Below are 23,411 nucleotides of genomic sequence, written 5' to 3' on the forward strand. Positions count from 1 at the left end.
AGAATGGTGGTAGTTTTGCACATCTTCTGGCACACACAATTTAGTACTCTTGTATCTCTGTTCTTCCAGCCCCATGGCTGGCAGGGGTGTGGTATTGTACCAAGATACCAAGATTCGGGTTGGGCGTGAGAGGGATGGGGACACCCCCCCAACCAGGACTGGCCTGCTCCAGCACCCCGCCAGTCCTGCCCCTTCATCCAACAAGATGAAACCTTGTTCTGGTGTCGCGGCCCCCGAGCAGTCCTGCAGCCTCTGCAGTAAATCGCTCCGAGGGGAAGCTTGCCATCTCCTTCAGCTGCTGCTTCCAGATTGGAGAAGTGTGGGGAGTCAGATTCACCCTGGATCACATCAGAATAGCACAGCTCTTCACTCAGGTGATTCTCCTCCTTCAGATGTCCGTTTAACCTCTGCGTCTGCGAGAGCCTCCCTGACCCCCATGTCATGCCGTGCCACCCAATTGCCCACCTCCCCCACCCCCGCTGCTTAGAGCGCCGAGTTGTTACCTCTGTGAACTTACTACAGTTGGTCATTATGTTTTCTTGCTTCCCTTTGATAAGCTCCATGAGGGCAGGGACCAAGCCTGTTGTATTCCTGGCAAGAAATAGATGTCGCACTCGCATCCCGTGGTTTGAGTTAATGAAGGGACGATCTACAGGGGTGTGGGCAGGCTTAAGGGACTCAGTGTGGGGTGGTGCAGCACCCCGGGGCTAGCAGCATTAAGAAGCTGTTATGGGGGCGGGTGCCTGTCTGGCTCAGTCAGTAGAGCGTGTGACTGTTGATCTCAGGGTCACGAGTTCGAGCCCCGTGTTGGGTGTAGCGCCTGCTTAAAAAGAATGAAGGAATAAATTAATCATAAAAATAAAAGAAGCTGTTACTAACCAGTGGCTGATGGCAGAGGGAGGGAGTGGTACTGGAACCTGGGGGGAGCGGTGGGGAGAGGGCCACCTGGCAGGAACTGAGGTTTTACGTCAAGTTGCCTGTAGCACCTTGGCAAATATGGTGATCTCACTCTGCCCCCACCTTCTGGGCTCTGATCGGCTGAGGCTAACTGGAAGCCAGAGGGGAAGGGAGTTTGTGGATGCCTTTCACTAGGGTCATCCTCTTAGGGTGTGGGGCAGAGTGGAGAAGGGAGCAGGAGGACCTGGAGGGACCTGTAGAAGAGAGCTCACATTCGCTGTTGTCTGCCTGGAGCCTGGCACGGCGCCTGGCACATAGCAGATCCTTCTTACGGGTGTGTTGAACTGGTTGATTGTGACTCTGTATTGAAGAGAATGGTCAGGCTGCCTGGTTCAGCTTCCAGGTCATGCTATCGACCTTCACATAATGCAGTCCTGTGACCCCTCTCCAAGCTGGTCGTGGTTTTTCTGAGTGTACTCACGATAGTTATGTCCCTCTAAAGCGTGTGGTCTAGGTGCGGTCTCCTTGGCATGGAGCCGCAGGATTGTCCCTCTGTAATTTCTCTGAATACAGCCTGAGATCCTGGTATATATTGGGGGATATGTCATGATGTCTCCTTGCTATCAAGTGAAATCCTTCCACACTCCCATGAGCGGCCAAGTCTATAAATTCAGTTCCAGGATATGGGTCTGCTTTGGACACTGTCTCACTGGTGATTATGCTCTCAACCTAGATCAAGGATGACAAACACCAAGCAAAGCGAACATCCGGGGCAGACATTATTAATCACTCATGGTTGCTCTTCTATTGCACCTCTGAATCCTTCTCAACACAGCACTGAGGCAGTCACTACCAATCTGCTGGAGGAGTGGGAGATAAAACCTGTTTGATGTTTTTGTCCTAGGTATTCTTTGTTATTTGGGAAATGAAGGATGGAAGTAGAAAGCCAAATATCTTAATGGGCAAGAAAGTGTTTTCTTGAGTGTGCTCAGCACACCTATGTAATAGGGTCTTTGTGATGCTTAAATAAGGATTCAGGTGTAATACAGAGCACAGTGCCAGGTTCACAGAAGGTCAGGATGCTGGAGCCGAAAGTAGGGGGAAACTGAGGCAGAACCTGTCAGTGGGATCTGGAATGAATTGTGCAGCCAGAGACCCACCATCCAAGTGTAGGCTTCGGGTACCAGCTTACCTGCTGAGTTTACAGCCTGCTCCAGGCAGGCAATGTGTATCTTGAAGTCTTTGAAATCTGGTGCACATTTTATACTCACAGCTCATTTCAATTTGCACGAGCCACACGGCAAGCTCTCCAGAGGCACATGTGGCAAGTGGCCACCATGTGGGACAGCGTAGATTCATGTCTTAGGAAAATTCCCCATCCTCAGGCAGGGCTCCGAGCCTGGACATACTTGCTCCCATGTTGGGCTCTCCTTATCAAAAGAATCAGTAGTTTACTGAAGTTGTTGGCAGTTTATTATTTCTCTTCCCCTCTAGGTAATAAGTTTCGTTAAGGGCTGGGAGCTCCTCTCTCCCCAGCTTGCCTGGCATACAGTAGGGCCTCAATAAATGCATGTTGAATGAACAAGTTAACATGGCTCTCTATTCTCCAGAGACTCCCACTACCTCTGTGTTCTATGCCTCCACCCCTGTCCCTACGTCAGTTTCTCAGATCTTGGCCCATCTCATGGCCTCCTAGCCCCTCTGATAGGACAGGCTTTTAGCTGGCCTGGTCCTGAGGCACCTGACAGTTGGGATTATTAGTCGGCAGCCTAGGCAGGGGCCTAACGGACTCGGGCAGGGCCCGTGGGGGAGCCGGCCCTGTGCAGGGGGCAGGCAGAGCTGCCTGGGATGAAGGATGGCCCTGCCTGCTGGCCCCGGGAGGTGCCACGCACGTACTTCCCACCGATCGGTGCCAGCAAACGTTCCAGGGACACTGCTAAATGCCTGCTGTAAATCTTGCTTAAAGGGCCATCAAGAGCAGCTTTTGGCTGCGAGCATCTTTGCCATTATTCTTTACTAGGCCCTTTTAATGTAACTGGGAATAGGGCAATATTTTGTTCATCTGTAGCTGTTGGAAAGAAGCTCAGCGAAGTTTAATGGCTGAGACCTGGACAGCAGGCTTATCCTGGGAGTGACCTGGGGCCGGCTGCAGCCAGCTCTGGAGCCTGCTGGGGTGGCGTGAGTCTGGGGGTGCTTCGTGTGCCGTCTCTGGGGGGCGGGGCCCTGTAGCCTGTGAGGATCAGGTGGATCGCGCCTCCACCCCAGGGCCACTCCACGCTCTTTAGGTGGGGTGAAGGGCTGGGTACTTCCAGAGGCCCCTGCTGATCCCTGGGTCCTGGTGTAACCGGGGCAGAGAGCAGGAGGCACCCAGCAGAAGCACACTGGGCCCAGGCAGTCCTCTGTCCCCAAGTCATATGCCCTTTAACCTTCAACAGGAGCAGCTCTTCTTTAGTCCCCATAGTCCTTCACGGGGAGTGATCCTCTCCTTCCAGGGACCTTCCGGCCCCAGCCCCCCTCATCCTCAAACTGTCTATGCAGTGTGCAAGTCCCCATCAAATTGTTTCCAAAGACACAGTGAGTAGCTCACAGCCCTTATCTTGGAAGAGATACCTCTATCTTTCAAGTGTTTGAACTAGTTAAATAGCAGCCAAGAGTCTGTGTGGCCCCCCACCAGACAGTGATTTTTTTTCTCACAAATATGGGGCTCCTTGGTGATCTTCAGGCAGGGACGACACATTGTCCAACCTAAGGAGGGCACCACTCATATCACAGCCTATGTGAATGGCACCTCCTGGATCTGTGCAGTGCACACCCTGGGCAACCAGACACGACAGCCCTGTCCTCAGCCTCCAGCCGGTCTCCACCTTGGCATGATGTTGAATGTCGGGGTAGGTCGTGGTTCTCAGAAGGTGTGCTCACGGGTTAGGCCCTCTTGATTACCAGGGGCCTCCACTGTCACTGGTGGGTCTGAGCATCGCTTCCCTCCACTTCAGAATTCTAGACCAGAGGTTGGTCGATTATGGAGTTTTATTGGACTGCAGCCATGCTCATCTGTTCATGCATTGTGACAGCTTCCAAATGGCAGAGCTGAGCAGGAGCCACAGAGATCATATAGCCTTCAAAGCCAAACTTATGTGCTACCTGGCCTTTCAGGAAACATTTTGCCACCCAGAATATGGTGAAAGAAAGAATGGCTTCTAATGCTTACCTGCTTCATGTCTCTGGAAGTCCCAGGGGCTTTTAGTGACTGCTTTGATCCAGCAAGCCCAGACGCGTCTACATCTTTTCTTGCTGCCACTGACTTAGTGGAATTAGGAGCATCCAAATGTCTTTGTTTTGCCCTGTCGCTGGCATCTGGTTCAAGAACAGGGGCCCCAGTGCCCAACCCTGGGTGTGAGAGCCAGGATTCAAGAGCTCATCTTGCAAATGTTTATTCTACCTGCTGAGTGTCAGGAGCCAGGGGCTGTGGTACAGACAGAAACGAGACAGGACTGCAGGCTCGGAACCGCAAGATGTTGTGAACTAGTAAGGGGGAAATACATGCACACAGATAACTCGGATATGCTATGAAAAATACTACAGAACATCAGTCCTGTGATAGACTCTTTTGTGGAGGCTTTTTAAGGAAGAGGGGGATAAATGAGTTGGGCCTTGAAGTAAGAATAGAAGTTTTCTAGGTATATGAAGGAGGAGTAGTCTAAACACATGGTCTCAGTCCTGATGTGGTCTCAGTCCCTCTGGGGCTGAATGTAGGAATCTGGAAAGCATTCATAACAGTTATTATCCTGGGTCTCATGTCCAATATTACAACCTTGCCCATATATACAAAGAGTCATGTCTCCACTGTCTGTCAAGGCACCTTTGTCCTTATGTAGACAGATAATGACACAGACCTGCTGGGACAGGGGGATCTGTGACTCCCTCGTGTCAGCCACACTCAACCCCACATGTGTTTGGCGCACAGCTTTGTGCACACATCTGCCAATACCATGAAGAGGGAGTGCATGTACACGTACATATACACCCATGCACGGGTGGACCTTGTCCTTAGTCTTCTGCCTCCAGTGTATGTGACCACCCACACTTTATTCTCTACATCAGCCATAACCTGGCCTTGGAGCCCAGGAATAAAGGACTGGCTGACATACTCAAATGTGGCAGTTCTCTCTAGCTTCCTCTTCCTCCCGTTCCATCCCCTCTCCAAGTCACACTGCCCTTCTCGGCAATGATACATGGGGACAAAGAACTGGGTGCCGTATCCAGGCTGGAGCCAGACATGAACTCTCAGAGAGCTTACTCTTGTCAAGGCTAGAACCCGGGAGGCTGGTTATTCACTTGTCACATCGCCCTGCATCTAAGCATAATTTCTGCCATTGGCTTTAGCAGTTGCTTCCTGGAAGTCAGGCCACCAGGAAACTTTTCATCCACATAGGGAAGGAGCAGATGGACATGAGACCAGAGACAGGGAGATGATAGATTTTAGGGGTGTCTCCCCTCCAGGTATTAAGATGACCTCCTTCTCCATCCTGGTATGTGTGAGTCTTGGGTAGTCTTGGGTAGTTGGTTGGTGTCCCACTTTGGACAACGTGAATATGTCCACAGATTCTATTTATCTGTATTTACTTCCTTATTGTAGATTTCATTATGGGCAAATGTTCTTGATATTTTCCGCTATCATAGAATAAACACTATAAAAAAATTGAAATAATAAAATGAGCATGGTAAGGAAGACATCAAAAATTTGTACATGGCAAAGGAGCAATATCCCTAATAAATAAAAAGCTCCTGCATGTTAATAAGAAAAAGACAGATACTTTAATTAAAAAATAAGCAAATGCTAAGAACAGGTAATTCACAAAATACATGTGAATGTCCTATAAACATGAAAACACACTGAACTTCACAAATAATCCGAGAAATGCAAGTAGAAATAGATCACTTGTTACCCGGAAGATTGGCAATGATTAAAAATTAAAAATAACTGATTTCCTCAAGGTGGTAGGGAAGTGAAACTCTCATGCACCTCTCATGCACTGTGGGAGGTCAATGTAAATTCATACACCTTTTCTGGAGACACAATGTGAGAAAGTTTATCTAAATTTTAAATGTATGCACCATTTAAGCCAGTGCATCTACCTCTAGCCATTTATCCTAAGGTAATAAGTGGACAAATTCCCAAAGTGTAGGTACAAGGCTATGCATCATAGCGTTGTGGATAGGAAAAAAAAAAAAAGGAGAGAAAAAAACGTCTACCTCTATGGGAATACATAGATTCTGATAAAATGGTTAAAAAAGGTGATGGAGATGTGTTTTCAGGGGCACAGAAAGAGCTCCTGGATATGGGAGTAAGAAAGCAAGCCAGGTGGTGTACTAGCATGATCTATGTGTCAAATAATGCCCACTTGCATGGGGGTCAGCAGATAACGAAAGGGCTGAATGTTGGCGGTAGTGGTCTCTGAGTGCTGAGACGTCGAGGGGTTTTTGGTTTCTTCTTTGGACGTTTCTAAAGGTGTAAATCTGTCCACAACAAGCATACCTTATCTCCGTCCACCTAAAAATAAAAAATTGCGGCCATAGCTCTGTTGTGTTTGCTGTTGCTGGTTTGCCTGCAGTGAAATCTCCGATACGGAAGTACACGAGATGAACCGAATCTGCGGACACATTCACTCTGCCCAGTGTGGGACGCCAGCCGACTGCCCAAGACTCACACGCACCAGGGTGGAGAAGGAGGTCATTTGCAGATTCCTGGGTAAGACAGCCATTTCCTTCCGTAGCTGGGACAGTGGCTTCATCTCAGAAAAAAGAGTGTGCTTCCTTCTTCTTTGCTTGCGGCTGGAGTCTCCTCCTTTCTTGCCTTTGCCTCTCTGATGGGCCTTTGAACCCACTGGGCTCATCTGTAATGATCTGTATTCAAACAGCCCGCAAGGCAGCCTCTCATTCATTGGGGGCCTTTGGCGGGAATTGAAGAGCAGAAGGAATAGGGGTGTGGGCAGCCTAGGTGATAGGGAGAGACAGTCCTGGCTGGGAAAGCCTGTCCTCTGGCATTCTCCTGTGCCATTATCTTGGACATCAATACTTGGAGTGAGACCAAAAGGGAGGTGAAATTCCCCTGTGACACAGAGAGGGTCTGGAATGGTGGGCCTGGCCAGGAGGGCTGATGAGCTGGACTTGTTAACCCTTTGATGCCTTATTTGGGTACAGTAACCACGGGTCCCTTGTATATATACCGCGCTGCCCTGTGGTCAAATCGTATATCCCATTATCAGGCGTTCGCCTGGATTTTGTTGGGGGAAATCTGGCGCCTGCCCCTTTAAAAGTTTAATCTCCTTCACCTGTGGTGAGAAAAAGAGAGGGAAGGAAGTTGGTATTTAGGTGTGAGTGTGAGGAAGTGGTTGTGTGAAGGAGTGGGAGGGCAGGTGCATGCTGGGGGACCCCGAGATATTTTCTTTCTTGCCTGTTTTTTCCACCCTATTTCTTTTTCCTCCATGTCAACACCAAACAAGACAGGACTAAAATTAATGGGGAAAGCAGCAATTAGCAAATTAGGTTAGCGGCGTGTTGCCGAGTGGCACGGCTGCCAGGTGCGGGGTCTCTGGCAGGATATTTATTAGGGCCTGTCAGAGAAGTGACGTTTTGATAAATGGAGTTGGGTAATCAGCCCCTCTATGACAGCAAGCATTGTGAGGCCTCAGCGTGCGCCCTACAGAAGCCAACCTTTGTTATGATTTTTTAAATTTTAACCTGCACAAAAGTAACGCAACAGCAACATCCACTGTCACAGAGAGCGGCCTGGAACCCCAACCCTCCTGCCCCGGGGCAAGTCGCGGGTCTTGCCTGGGCTTTCCCTTTGGAACGAGCACCTGGAAAACTTGGCCAAAGGCAACCGGGGTAGGAGAGTCTTTCTGAGTTTTAGAAATGCCCTCGAGTTGAGATAGCAAAAAATACGAGTGGGTTTTAGAGAAGAGTTTCCCCTGGGCTTGTCTGCAAGGGTGACCATTTGCTGAGGTGCCAGAGTGCTGGGAGCGGGGCCGGGGGTCGGCTCCTGGGAGCCCGGGAGGGTGGCTCTGCGGGGTCGTGGAAAGGCTCTGAGAACGTCTTCCCCAAGATTCCTGCTGCAGGAACTCCTCCCTCTGGCAAACACACGCTGCTTGGCTTTCCTCTACAATGACCAGCTTCCTGGAGGGAGGTTTCAGTAACCAGGTGGAGGGCAGTGCGTCCAGCCAGTGACAGGGTTTGGGGCAGGGAGGACCGGGTCCCTGGCCTGAACTGGGTCACGGCCATGTCCAGAAGCCCCGCCATCCCCAGCAGGTTCCGTCAAGGCCCTGGCTCCCTGTGAACAGAGTCCCTACCTCTACTTCCTGGCCTTAAGCCGGCTGCCCTCAATGCTGAGGTGATCTTATGTCCACCAAGTCCTAGCCTTCCTCAGCTACCCACTGAGCACTACTTCTCTGGCGCTGGTCACGTGACTGTACTCCCGACCTGCAGATGACAGAGTGGAGTCTCAGGTGTTGGAGTCCTGCTCTGCCCTCATTTGCTTGGCTGGGGCCCTGACTCCTGGCCCTCTCTTAACACTTCCGCATCCCACTGGCCCCTGTCTCTCTGTCCCCAGCCACTGTCTTTTTTTTTTTTTTAAAGCAAGTTATCATACTTGCAAGGTTTCTTTTCTTTTTATTTTATTTTTTAAAGATTTTATTTATTTGACAGATAGAGACACAGTGAGAGAGGGAACACAAGCAGGGGGGAGTGGGAGAGGGAGAAGCCGGCTTCCCGCCAAGCAGGGAGCCCGATGCGGGGCTCGATCCCAGGACCCTGGGATCATGACCTGAGCCGAAGGCAGACGCTTAACGACTGAGGCACCCAGGTGCCCCCCCAGCCACTGTCTTATGTCCCACTCTGGACTGGACCCATCTGGATGTGGATCAAGGCTGAGTGGGGCTATATTTGCTATATCTCTTTGCACATTGGATCCTGGACTGCTGACCTGCCCACCTGGGGGCCAGGACCACAGCCCGGAGGTCGGCCCCCAGCCTGCCCAGTGCCAGCTTCCTCTTCCTCCCCACTTGCCTCCTGCTGAGTTTCTGGGAGCTGCAAGCCTGAACCTGCCCCAGTTATGACCTGTGCTGGTGCCTGGGTCTGGGCTAACCTCCAGCAGATGTGTCCCAAAGGCAGACTCGGGTCTCACCTTTCCCTAACAATGCGGCTGTGAGTGAGAATGGCAATGTACGTGCTCCAAGGGAGGAGGTGAACATGGTGACTGCTTGTTCCCAGTACTGGCTACCAGTGTTTCCCGTCTTGCCCCCATAGTGGCCCCGAGTCTCTGGACTTTTCTTGGGACTTGGAACCAGTGGCTTTTCTTGGTTTCTTGGAACCAGTGGCTAATAACAGAGCCAGTCCCCTTTCCAGTCTGCCCCGGGGCTCGTGCAGCCCCATCTCGCCGAAGGAAAACGGAGCCCCTGGTAATGGATTTCTGGGCTCACACCGGGGCGGGGGCAGGTAGAGAAGCCTGACGCCCTCAACGCCACCTCCAGTAGTCTGGATTTGGGGTGAAGGGTCGTGTAAGCCACATCCACACTTATTTGCTAGCACCTTTCTAACATTCTGCCAAACACGGTTCTTGTCACTGTTGGTTGGGGCTTGTACAGGGAAGGGCAGGCTCCTGAGCTGGACTGAAGAGGAATCCCTTTGGACCCTGTGGAGGGACCAAAAAGGAATCCCTTCTCATGACCCACATTCCTATTTCTGTCCAAACAATCCTATATTTGACAGGAGGGGCCACACGATTCCACATGCTTTTTCCCTGCGCTGGGGCCCCTGCTGATGCAAGGGGTCCTTTGAGCCTCAGTGTATGACACTAGAATGAGCCCCGTTGAAATTCTTCTGTTGGTTTCTTCCCAGCTTTTCCAGTTTGTTGGGATCGTTTTGATTCTGTCAACTCAGTTACTTCTCAACCTTTGGAAAGGAAGTGTTCACCTTCCTTACCCAAGTGAACAAAGTTACAGAGAACATGGCCAAGAACTGAGTCTGTGGCCCACTTCCAGACTCTCCAGTAATCCCCGAGCACTCCTTCTGGGAGGTTCTGTTAGTAACAACCAACTAACATCAGTACCAGGAAAATGATTTTCTGAAGGACTTTTATGTGCATTTTTCACTTGGCTGTCACGATATCCCTGTGATCGACTCAATAGGTTTTATTGAGGGCCTCCCTGTTTGAGGCAAGAAAACACGAAGATTTGCCCTGTTCTGCTAGTAAGTACTAGAACGTGAACCAACCCAGGCCTTTTTTTTTTTTTTTTTAATTAGTCATGCTAGTTTATTGGTTTTGTCTAAACTAAACTAAATGACTTATTTTTATTAGTAACTCTTGGAAAGGTAGCACACAAACAGAGCAGACAGATCATACGTGTGCAGCTTGATGAGTTTTCACAAACTGAACATTCTTGCGTGACCAGCACCCAGACCAAGGACAAAGCTCCCCCGCCACCATCCTGCATGGATGGAACCATCCTCCAGGATCCAATGTGCAAAGAGATATAGCAAATTTAGCCCCACTCAGCCTTGATCCATCCCACAGTGTTGATTGGTTTTGCCCATTTTTGAACTTTATATACAGCAAACCATACAGTATCAAACTCTTGTTTCTGGCTTTGTTCATTCGCATTATCTTTATTATTATTCATTCTCTTTGCTGTAGAGAGTGCACTATAATAGATTTATCTATTCTTCCATGGATGGACATTTCTGGCAATAGTGAACAGTGCTGCTGTGAACATTCTAGAACATGCCTCGTGGTGAACCTGGTTCATTTTTTCTGTTGGGTATATACCTAGGACTGGAACTGTAGGGTCGTAGGAGTGTGTACTGCACCCAGGTCTTTGACTTTAAAACCTATCTTTTACCGGGGTGCCTGGGTGGCTCAGTCGGTTAAGCATCTGACTCTTGATTTCAGCTCAGGGCTTGATCTCAGGGTCTTGAGTTCAAGCCCCGCGTTGGGCTCCATGCTGGGTGTGGAGCCCACTTAAAAAAAACCCAAAAACCCTGTCTTTTATCATATTCTCCCCTTCCCTTATTTATTCTGTTAACGCTTCCAAGAAACATTGAAAGGGTAAGTTCTCCTGTCTTGCTTGACTTCAAGTAGTTGCGTGAAGGTAGAACCCAGCCGTATGCCTTGTATAACCTCAGTTTAAGCCAAACCCTCCCACGGCCCTCCTTCTGCACGGCTGGTCCTTACGCTCCTGTCTCTGCTTCAGCCTCACTGGCCTGGTGCTCCTCCTCCAGCCTGGCACATGCGCCTTGGATCTTGGCACACGTTTCTTCAGCCCGGGATGCTCTCGCCCCGGCTATGTGCTGGCTGCCTCCCCACCTCCTTCCGTCTTAGCCCTGAGGTCTCCTTCCCCAAGCACCCTACCCGATGCTCTGTCTCACTCCTTGGCAGTCTGTCTCCTTAGCTTGCCTTGGTTTTTCTCCATGAGTTCATGGCCATTGCCTGCCCCGTACATGTTGCCTAGCTGTGTGCTGGCTCCCACCTCGTGCAGCCCCTGCCCCCCAGGACACGGCTTCCTCCTATTTCATTCCCACGGCGTCCACAGTGTGAGCTCAGTGCCTGCCTGCCGTGGCCCCTCTACAAATACGTGTAGACTGAATCCCTGCTGAAGCACAGATATTATCAGTCCCACGTGTGGGCACCTTGTCAGCAAGGAAACTGGAGTGACGTCATCTGACGTTTTCTGGGGAGGGGCACGAGATCTTGGTAATCGCCTCATTCTTCGTAAATTCGTTGCTAGCTGGCCAGTTAATGAGACCTAGGCTTTTTCTTGGGATCGAATCTGACTCTTTCCTTTTCTGGGCAAGTCCAAACATTATTTATCTTCTGGCCTCTTTCACATTCTTCTTGGTGTCTCAGAGGCCTCCGCCCTGTCTGCGATGCACCTGCCGGGTGCAGGGCATTGTCCTGGGCCTTGAGGACGCAAAGGCACAGAGGACACTTTCTCTGCTTCTGGAGCTTTCTCAGGAGTCAGTGTTGGGGAGACACCTGCAGCCAAAGTGACAGTGGCCCAGTGAAGCTGCATGTGGTGACAACTGTGACCAGGGGGCAGGGAGTGTGGCGGGATGGGCTATGGCAATGCGGGCAGGGGGGTTTGTGGACTCTGGCAGGAGGTTTTCTTGCCATGGATTGTGCATTCAACAAATATTTATCAAGCTCCTACTATGTGGCGGATGCTCTGCTGAGCACTGGGGATGCTATCATGATGTGGACAAATGCAGATCCTGTCTTTATGGAGTGCTCAGCCTAGTGAGGATAATAAACAAACAAGTAAGCAAATAAAAGAATATTTTGCTTGTGATGAATGCTAAGAAGGAAATAAACATGGTGCTGAGATTCCAGGTGTGGGGAGAGAATTATTTTTTTAATTTTTTCATTTATTTTTTAATGTTATCATTGAGAGAAGCTGAGCCAGATGTGCAGGGCTGGCTCTCTGCTATTTTTTTTTTTTTTTTGAAGTAGCCTCCGTGCCTAGCGTGGAGCCCAACATCAGGCTTGAACTCACAACGCTGAGATTGAGACCTGAGCTGAGATCAAGAGTCAGACACTTAACCGACTCAGCCACTCAGGTGCCCCGAGAAGAATTCTTTAGATGGGTGGTGTCAGTGAAGGCCTCTCTGAGGGCCTCCAAGGAGCTGGCCGTGGAGGATGAGGAAGGTCATTCCAGGCCCTGGCAGAAGCCCCATGGTGAGAAAGGCTTGCTGTGTTCCAGCAATTGAGAGACATTGAGTGGGAAAGGGGGAAGGTGGTTCCCCATGAGGTGGGTGGGGCAGGAGGGATCCCACCATTCAGGGCCTTATAGGGATGAGAGGCCATCAGGGTTTCTTCAAGGGCAGTGAGAGGCATTTTGGGGGAAAAGCATGGAGTTATTTTCATTTTGCAAAGCTCCCTGGGGCTACAACATGGAAAACAGACTGCTGGGGCAAGCGGAAAAGTGGGCAGATGGGAGGGGAGGTTGCTGCAGGTGTTCTGGAAGAAAGGATGGTGGCCTGGGCTGTGGGGAGAAGTGGTGGGGTGTCAGGTGAGTTTGGGAGTTTGTGTCAATAGGACTCACTGGTGGATTGGACGAGGGGATGAAGCTGGGGAGGAAGCAGAGATGGTTCTAGTGCCGGTGTGAGCATCTACATGGGTGCTGGTACCATTTAAGGAGGAACACACTGACCCATGATGCTCTTAGCAGTGAGTGGTGAGTTATCTCCCCATCACCGGAGTCCCCAGGAAAAATCTATGTGCCTTTCTTTTGCAGTCATGAAGCACCCGGAGCCTGCCAGGCAGGTCCCATGCTGGATGGGCCTCTATTGTTCCTAGGCTTTGCCCAGGTGGTGCAAATGAATCATTTCAGAAATGAATCAAACATCCCTGCTTTTAAGAAGCTCACCATCTAACTCAGCCTTGTGACCAAACCCCGATCCATTAGTAATGGCTGGTGCTCTGTGTGGAGAAGAAACTTGGGTCTGGCCTTTATGGGAGAGAGTGTTATACTTAATCAGCAATGTCTGCCATAGACACGGGATGGGAGAAGTGGTATCACTGTGTCTGCTTGGCCTGTGTTCCAGGGTAAACCCCCATACTCCCCATGAAGTGGACGTGGCTCTCAGAATCAGCGCCTCCTTGGGGCAGGTTTCCCTGATGTGCGGTTGATAAATGTTTTTTCCGTAGAGGAAGAACATGCAGACTCTGGAGTCAGCAAATGCTAGCCTACAGTTGCGTGCTCTGGTTACCACTTATATACCGTGTAACCTTGGGCAGTGTTTATCACCTCTCTGGGTCTTGGTTTCTAAATCTGAAAAATGGGAATAACTCAACCCCTGGCTTGCAGAATCATAAGGATTCCTTGGGGTTGTTTCTGGCACCTAATAGGCCCTAAAAATGTAGGTTGCAAACTACTGTAGAAACGTTGAAGCTGCATGTGGAGCCATAGACTGGAGGGAGAGTTCTGTCCTGACCCCAGCAAAGCCTGGGCATGCACGTCATCCAGCTACACCTGTCTATACCCGAGTGAGCAAGGCAGCTTTGAGCTTCCCACAGCTAAAGGGGCTTTTAGGCGCACTGGTTTGGGTTATGTGTGGTGGGGAAGGGGTTGACCTTGGGAGGGGTACAGGGAGAATTGGGCTATTCCTATGTGATCAGGGGTATGGGGCCATGTGGAAGGGCCAGATGATTGTGTTTCTGGAAACCAGGGGATTTGGACCAGAGGCTGCATCTTGCAGGCTCCTGCCCTGACAGGTGTCCCAAATCATAACAGAAACCAGGACTTAGGCCCCATGGATTGGATTCACATTTTTACATTTTCCCCCTGTTCCTATCACCAGCACTGTCACCACCGTAACAACGAGAAATAGCAGGAGTAGCCCACCCTGAAGGAAGCTCCGTACCGTTCCCCTCATTACGGGTCACCAAGGCCTAGTGCAGTGCCTGGCGTAACTATCTACTATTGCTAGATAATTATTATTACCACTATTAAAAAGAGTAGCAGCTAACATTGAAAACGTGTTTATGTTCGCGTCTCATAGAGTTCTCACGACAGCCTTATGCTTTATGGCAAGGAGTTGGCAAACTATAGCCCATATGCCAAATCCAACCTGTGGCTTATTTTGTAGGCCCACAAGCTAACAATGGTTTTGACGTTTTTCAAGGGTTTTAAACCAAACCAAACAAAGAAGAGTATAAGAGGCCATCAGTCCCACAAAGCATTGAATATTTACTCTTTGGCTCTTTGCCAAACTCTGATACAGAGTTTTTGTTAGGATGGGCTGGGTTATGCCACAGTGACAAGCAGCTTGCAACCTCAAAGGCTTAGCCTAACAAAGGTTTGTCTCTTGCTGACTTACTGTCAGCTGTGGGTCTGTGCCACCCTCCAGGGCATCTGTCTGCCAGGTGGTCAGGCAGTTCTGACCCTGTGGCTCTAATACCCTATAACATGAGGCCGCTTGGTTGTCATGGCAGAAGAGAGAGACTGGGAAGCTCATGGGGGCCTCCTGTTGCTTCACTCACGTGACTCTTGCTACTTGCATGTATATTTCATTAACTGGAACTTGTCCCATGGCCCTGCCTTACCTATGTGGGGCCGAGAACTATGAAGAAGCACCTAGAATGATCTAGAACGAGGTGAAGAAACTGAACTTCAGAGAGGTGAATCTCTTGTTGGAGGTTATGCAACAAGGAAAAGGCAGAACAAAGACACACACCAGGCAAGTGTGATTTCCAAAACCCGTGATCTCATCTATTCTCTTCTCCTTCCTTTATATTCTCCTTGTCCTGGCTGTAAACTCCATTAAACATCTCCCTGCTTTCAAGTGGCTCAGACAGAGTGTGCCCATGGTTGCTGGCACATCTCCCAGAGAAGTCCTTTTAGCTCTGCACTCCCTCCGCCAGCCTCTGTCTCCTGGCTCTGGCCCCAATGGGGGTGGAAGGTGCCACGGCCTGAGTAACTCATGGCTCCATTGGCTCCCTGCAGTGATGAATGACAGCCATCCATCGTGGGCCCTGCTGACGGCCGAGCTCATCCATCATGGCCCGGCGCTCCCAGGTGATGTATTAGTGCCTGGAGAATGGATTGCTCAATAGCTGGTCTGGTTGGGAAGGAAACCGAGCCAAAGAGTGGATTCAATCTAATTACCTGCTCACCCTGGCCAGGCTGAGAGGTACTTTGGCAGTCCCTCTTGGGCTCCCTGCAGAAATATGACTTGCAGTTCTTGAGCCACCAGGTCATTCCCAACTCATTGCTGATGAACAGGGCATGATTTTGAAAGGAAAAAAAAAAATTCCAGGAGGAGCTATGAGCAGAGTTGCTCAATGTTGGAGACCCAGGCAGGCTAGGTGAGTCTTCTGGGGATGAGTAAGGTGTGGGCCAAATGATATCGGGGTGAGGAATCACTGAGATGGATCAGAGGTGCTGGGTCTGTGGAAAAGTCAGTGGTCAAGGCTGTGAGCTCCGCAGTCATGTAGACTTGGGTTTGTGCCCTATTTCTGTCACCTGCTGTGTGATCTCAGGCAAATCATTTAACCTCTCTGAACCTCAGTTTCATTTTCTATAAAATGAGACTGTGGTTGTGAGGATTCAATGGGAATCACTCCCTCCCTCCCTCTCTCTCTCTTTTTTCAAAGGCCAAGCGTAGTAAGCTACAGTAAGTGGTGATGATGGTGGTGACGATAATATTGATAATTATAATTAAAAACTCAAGTTGTTCTCCCTCCTCTTTGTCACTTAGAGGTTGGACTATTGCCAGGAGGCACTGGTGGATAATGATGGCGGCAGATTATTTGCTACTCCCCCACCGAGAGATGGAATGACTAGTCTATGACTGCTTCAACCAGTAGAATGTGGAGCTCAGGCCTAGCTAGCCTTTAAAAGAACCGGACCCCTCCACTTCTTTTTTCTTGGAACACTCGCACTGGGGGAAACCAGCTGCTCTGCAAGGAACCCTGTTCCCCTGAGACTGACTGCCATGCTGTGGGGAAGCCCAAGCTAATCCCCTGGGGAGGCCAAGTGGAGAGAAAGATGCCCAGACAGCCCCCATCTCTTCCAGGCATCCCAGCTGAGGTGTCAAATGTGTGGGTGAAAAATTCATTGTGGGGGTCCGGCCCAGTTGAGCCTTCAGATGACAGCACCAGCCACCATATAACTGCAACTGCCTGAGAGACCCCCAGTGAGAACTGTTAGTCATCCCACAGAAACGTGAGAATGGTCCATTGTTACTTTAAGCTCCTAGGTTTTGAGGTGGTTTATTATGCAGCAGTAGATAGCTGGCATATCAGGAAAGGTGACACTGTCTTCTTTAGAATATGAGCCTTAAGGACAGGATGGGGCCGCAGCTGCCACACCCTTAGGAGGGGACAGCCTACCCGAGGACACAACCAAGAAGTGAGCAAAATCAAGAGACAGAGAGAAAGACAGGGTTCTGGCCATAGCATCCCTTGAAATCTGCTGTGTTTCAGATCAATTCTGTATCTTAGATGTCTCATTTGTATGAGCCAATATGTTCCTTTTCTCCCCCCTTATGCTATTTTCAATTGGTTTTTTGTCACTCACAACCACAAAAGTTTGGATGAATACACTCACAGCCCACAGGTGATCAATTCATGACACCCAGGCCTCCTGTTCTGATGTTCTGTGGTCTTGATAGGCATGTTAATAAATCCCAACACTCTTTCTCACCAAGCCTAACTTGGCTTGAGAATCCTCAACACAGAATTCCAGGCAGTGAATCAGATGAAATCAGATGAAATCAGATGAAATTAGATGAAGAGGCACCTGTTATCCTCAAAGGAACATCAGGTGACTTGGGTTTGTGCCTTTCCGGACTCTGTGGCTGGAGGCCTGACACCCGCTTAGCTTTGTCAGCCCTGTTCTTACCAGCAAGTCTTTCTCTGGGAACCAGGGCCCAGGCCTTTCGTGCCCATCTGCTGCCTGGATCCTGCTCCAAATTAACCAAAGTCTTAGGATTTTGACTCTGCTGCCTACTTGATGGACCCAAAGTCACCTCTGTCCTCATGCTCCCACCTAGGACCTCCATTCGCCAGATGGTTGTAGACACAGCCCTGCTGTGTTTCTCTCTGCACGGGGAAGCCCCCCCGCCAACGGGATAATCCTAGCCTGGCCCTGTTTGTTCATGTTTTCTGCCCTTTCCCCAGACAATGTCAATGAATTTCTAACAACGGCCACCACCAACATCACACAGCTTGGGTTTTCCCCTCCAGATGTCCCATTGAAGGCTGACATAGTCCCCTTTCTATTCTCTTCACTTCAGCCAGGGTGGTCTTTCAAAATGTAAATGAGACTATATTACTGTCTGCTCATAACTCTGCACTGGCCTGCCATTGCACTTAGCCAACATTCCAGAAATGCCTGCTTACCACGGCTTTCAGGGCTCTGCATGGCTGGTATCTGTCAGCACCTCCAGGCCCAGGCTGAATAATCACTTCCTGACCGTTTGCGCTGAAACCACCTGAGCCTCTCCCACTTGCTGGAATGGCCCATGCTTTCTCCTGCCACAGTGCCTTTGTGCATGATGTTCCCATTGCCCTTTGCCCTTCATGTCCTTAATTCCTACTCATCCTTCAGGTCTCATCTCAGCTGCCACTTTCATGTGGAAGCCCTTATTAATCTAGATGATGTTAACTCCCTCTATATGGAAGAGCCAACTCTAACAAAAGAGCTAACAATATACGGCACTTCCTTTGTGCTGAGAGCTGTTAAAAGTCCTTTATACATATTATATCATGTACTCCTCACATCAACCCTGGGAGGCTGATGTTCTTATCTGTTTTACAGATGACGAGCCTGAGGCACATGTTACATGCCCAGGTACCTCTGCTTCATACCACTTCACAGAGCCGGATTTTGTGTTTATTCGTGCTTTTTCAAGAGAGTGTTTGTTGCCCGCCCTCCCCCCCCCTGCCGCCCCCGATGTGAGATCTGACAAGCAGGGATGGCATCTGTTTTTGCTGGTCGCCTTCTCTTTAGTGCCTAGCATGGGGCCTGGCACAGCTCTAGATTTCCACGGACCCCTTGGGCTGCTCTGAGCCCCAGGGGACTTCTCTGTCATTGGCGCTGGCCCCCAATGCCCCAGTGGCAGTCCCGTTTTGTGCACAGATTTATGATGGGCAGGAGCATCTAAGGCAGGCAGCGGGGGTGTCACTGTCTGATTTCGAGGCGGCCTCTCAGCGGTGAGCGGCAGGCCCTGGGGAAGGACCCGGGCAGCAGGGAAAGCGGGTGTTTGGGATTAAGGACCAGCTGAGCGCATGAAGCAGGGGTGGGCGGCGTGGAGGACAGCTGCTGGGGTGAAACCAGGGCTGCGGAGGCCAAGCCCTGCGACTAATTCCCCGGATGGTTGGAGTGGAGCTCTGAGAACAGCCTTGGTGGTGACAGTGATTGAGCTCAGGACCACGGCATCTGCAGCCTGGATATGGCCGTTGAGGGCACACAAGGAGCACGTTGTGCGCATGCCGTGTGCGTGCCGTGTGTGTGTGCGCATGTGGGGTTGTGTGCCCATGGTGCGAGGGCTGTGACTTTACATGGTTGTGTGTGCATTCGTTTGAGCCAAAGGACGTTGCCACCAGAGTGGCAGTTTCATGGGGCTCAGCAGAAGGCAGGTGCACGTGGACGGCTCTGGCTCAGGTTAAGGGGTTGTGTATACATGGACACGGCGAGTTCTGGCTGCGCCTACAGGGCTAGTGCTGCGAGGGCAAGTGAGCATGACCTGTCCAGAGGTGACTCTGTGTGAGCGTGTGTGTGTGTGTGTGCGTGCGTGCGTGTGTATGTATGATGGTGACGGGAGCTAGATTAAGGTGTCAGGACTTGTTTGCTACTTCTAGATAATGACACGTGCCCTGCAGTAATGGGACGAGGGGTCGTATATCCTCCAATAAGTGAGTGGCCCAGGGGCCAAGCGGGTCCTGCATGATACACTGGACGTCTTTTCCTGCTGTCCCTCTCTCCCAACTTGTGGGCACAAGAGAGCTCCAAGACTCCCCCAGGCACCGTTTTTGACCAGACCATGGACACCACACTCTGACTCAGCTCACAGAGCCCTCATACCTACCACTGTAGGGACATTTCATGCCTCCTGGAGAGAGAACCCCAAACAGTCAATAGAATTGGCTTCTGGAAGATGAGGAGGAAACAGGCTTGCAGAAGTTAAGTAACCATGGAATGGCACAAACAGGCACAGACATAATGGATAGGGTACAATCCGTGGAGTCAAATCCTGGTCTAGCCCTTACTAGCTGTGTAACTGGTAAAAATCGCTTAAATTGATTTCCCATGTAAATTTTACCCGGCACAATGCCTGACACAACATAGGCTTCGCTGCCATAGAGCTAAGTTGAAATAAGAACTCCATAGTCAAAAACCATTTATGAATGTCTACTGCGGGAATTATTTTTGTGACTCACCCATATTTCTGGTTCTCAGCCTCCTGGACAGATGGTAGGCTTGTATGTCCCTGTCCTCTTTGAATTCAGGCGCGACCATGCTTCTTGTGTTGGCCAATGAAGTGAGAGCCAAGTGGCCGGTGTGGGCATTCCTGGGAGGGAGGTTTAGAAGTTAGTGCATCAGGCGCCATGTTTTCTTTCACTGGCTTTGGCAAAGTGAAGTTCTGGAGCTGGAATGTCCCTCAGGCTGAAGATCCTAGGGAGCAGAGGCCCAGTGGCCTATGATTGACGTGTTGTGTAGCAAGAACTAAAACTTTGTTGTTTGGACCCAGAGATTCTGGGGTTGTATGTTACCTGGTTAATCCCACCTGACCCATTTAATATACACTGAGACCGTCCACCAGTTTGGTCTTTTAGTCTATCTGTGAGGTAAAGACTTACCCTGATTTCACAAATGACAAAACAGTCTTGAGGTCTGCAAGTTTTATCTTCAGTCAGTAAACAGGATCAGCCTTTCGATGTAAAAAAGTGACATTTGGGGCCTTTGGTACAAGAAGGATGTGGATGTACAAGAATGGTGGCCTCGTCTCAGAAACATTTCTGGAGAGCGATGGGCCAAGGGAGAGAGAACGGACTCTCCTACATGGAGAAGAATCTGCACAATATTTTCTGAACTGATTCAGATAATGAAGGAAGCCCCAAGGTAGGTGAAGGTGTGATGGAGATTTCTACTCGCCCATCTCCTGTGGGGAATTCACGCAATAAAGTACACAACACGGAATAACTTACTTTCATTTTTTAGAATTGCACAAGTTATAGATGATCCTCGTGTAACACAGAATTCAGAGAAATGGAAGATTAAAAAATAAGAATCTGAATGTTACAGAGCTGGAATCACACCATATGTAGCTGCTTTCAGGCTGGCTTCTTTTGTTTGGTAATATGCCTTTAAGTTTCCTCCATGTCTTTTCATGGCTTGATGGCTCATTTCTTTGTAGCGCTGAGAAACATTCCATTGCCCGGATGTACCATGTTTTATTTATCTTTCCACCTACTGAAGGACACCTTGGTTGCTTCCAACTTTTGGCAATTAGAAAAAAGCTGCTACAAGTAAAACTGTATGCAAAGACATGTCAGTTTCCTTGTGGACCTACGTTTCCGAATTTCTTGGGTAAATACCAAGAAACACAACTGCTGGATTACATGGTAAGAGACTGTGTAGTTTGGTAAGAAACCACCACGCTGTCTTCCAGAGTGGCTATGCCATTTTGCATTCCCGCCGACAATGACGGAGAGTTCCCATTGCTCTGCATGCTCACCAGCATTTGGTGGTGTGGGTGTTCTGGATTTGGCCATTCTGATAGGTGTGTAATTGATATCATATGACATAAGATGTGGAGCATGTTTTCATATACTTATTTTTCGCCTGCACATCTTCTTTGGGGAGGTGTCTCTTAATGTCTTTGGCCCATTTTAAATCAGGGTTTTTGTTTTCTTATCGTTGAGATTTCAGAGCTCTTTGTGTATTTTGGATAACAGTCCTTTATCAGATCTATCTCTTGCAAATGTTTCCTCCCAGTCTGTGGCTTTTCTTCTCATTCTCTTAACATTGTCTTGTGCAGAACTGAAGTTTTTAATTTTAATGAAGTCCAGCTTGTCAATGATTTCTTTCATGATCATGCCTTTGGTGTTGTACCTAATGTCTTCCCCACACCCAAGGTCATCCAGATTTTCTCTTATGATGCCTTCAAGGAGCTTATAGTTTTGATTTCAACTAAATGATTCTAACTACGTGACCTTCTGGGAAGAGCAAGACTAAGGAACAGTAAAAAGATGAGCAGTTGCCAGGGGTTGGGGGTGGGGAGGGATGAATAGGTGGAGGGCAGAGGATATTTTAGGGCTGCAAAAATACTCTGTATGCTCTTTTAATGATGGATATGTGTCATTATACATTTGTCCAAACCCATAGAATGCACAGCATCAAGAGTGAGCCCTAGTATAAACTAGGAACTCCAGGTGATTGTGATGGGTCAATATAGGGGCATCAGTGGTAACCCAAGTACCACTCTAGTTGGGGGGGTGTTGTTAAGGGGGGAGGGGGCATATGTGGGGATGAGGGGTATATGCGAAATCTCTGTACCTTCCTTTTAATTTCACTGTGCACCTAAAACTGCCCTAAAAAAAAATAATGTTTACAAAAAATTCAAAATCATTTAATATTCTGCTCCCTAAAGATAACCACCATTAGTATTCAGCCTTCTGGACTTTCTCCGTATATACTTTAAAATTGGTGGTTTGGGGCACCTGGGTGGCTCAGTAGGTTAAGCGTCTGACTCTTGGTTTCGGCTCGGGTCATGATCTCGGGGTTGTGAGATCGAGCCCCACGTGGGCTCTGCACTCAGCGGGGAGTCTCCTTGAGATTCTCTCTCTCCTCTGCCCCTCCCCCTGCTTGTGTGCTCTCTCTCTCTCTAAAATAAATAAATCTTAAAAAAATAGTGGTTTATGTGTATATATCTAAGGTTTTATAATTTTTTATCCCTGTTAGCACATCATGAACATCCTTGTGTTTTAAGTAAAATAGGGCCACATCATTATTTTAAATGGTTGCATAATATTCCATCATCAGATACCTCTACTTAGTTTATTAGTATTTATTAATACTAACAGGAAGCCCAGTACTTCTGGATCTTCAGGCTGTTTGCAAGCTCTTGTGTTGGAAACAATACTGTGCTGAAACATCCTGCAAGATACATCTTCTGGCACTTACCTAATTATTTCCTTAGAATAAATTCTTTGAAGTGGGATTGCTTGCTCAAAAGAAATGTACTTTTCAAGGGCTTTTGTTACATATTGCCAAATTGCCTTCCAGAACCATGGTATTAATTTACAGTCCTAGCAGTAATGCATAGGAATGCCCTTTTCTTGACTTCCGTGTCAATACTGGGTATTGTCAATCTCTTAAATCTTTGCTAATTCTAGCAGTGAAAAATTGCACTTCGTTGTTCCAATGTACGTTTCTTTGATTCTTAGTGAGTTTGGACTTTTTTTTTTTCTTTAAAGGTGCATTGTTAGAATATCTTCATGGTGACCCTGCTGGAATCTCCAGAACGCAGAGGGCAGGATTTGTTCATTCATTCATTCAACACGTGTATTTATACCTAGTAAGTGCCTGGTGTAGTTTTAGGTGCTGAAGTTACAGCCAAGAACAGGACAGACACTGTCCCTGTTCGGATCCCACAGACAGCAGTGTGAGTGTGTTTGGTGGAGGGCTGTGGCTGGGTGCAGGAGACTAGGGTTTTTTAACCCGAGGGACATCAGTTGCCTGAAGCAGAGTGAAAGAATGACAGGAATCAGTGACTCAGTTATAGTCCGTGCTGTGCTGAGCTGTATCGGAACCTGACACAAAAGGAAAAATCACTATTACTAATCCTGTCTTTATTCAAATTTCGATATTTTGTTAATCATGAATTTTTGCATTAGTGATGATTTTTCAACATGTTGCAGTATGATGTTATTTATCCTGATTGCTGAGTTTTCCTGGCATATCTTTAGATTTTGCTCCTGAGATGAGTGCCTTCATTCATCTTGCCCTAATCCT

General features: G+C 48.9%; 1 non-coding gene across 1 annotated transcript; it reads left to right on the top strand.

Annotated features, from left to right (window-relative positions):
* The first annotated feature begins 741 nt into the window (after positions 1–741).
* TRNAN-GUU (transfer RNA asparagine (anticodon GUU)) lies at positions 742–814 on the top strand. Its single transcript has one exon. It is a non-coding gene; the product is annotated as a tRNA-Asn (tRNA).
* The last annotated feature ends 22,597 nt before the right edge of the window (positions 815–23,411 follow it).

Source organism: Mirounga angustirostris, unplaced genomic scaffold (assembly GCF_029215605.1).
Source record: "Mirounga angustirostris isolate CCGP_5_RB_7025 unplaced genomic scaffold, mMirAng1.0.hap1 SCAF_10, whole genome shotgun sequence".
Lineage (NCBI taxonomy): Eukaryota > Metazoa > Chordata > Mammalia > Carnivora > Phocidae > Mirounga > Mirounga angustirostris.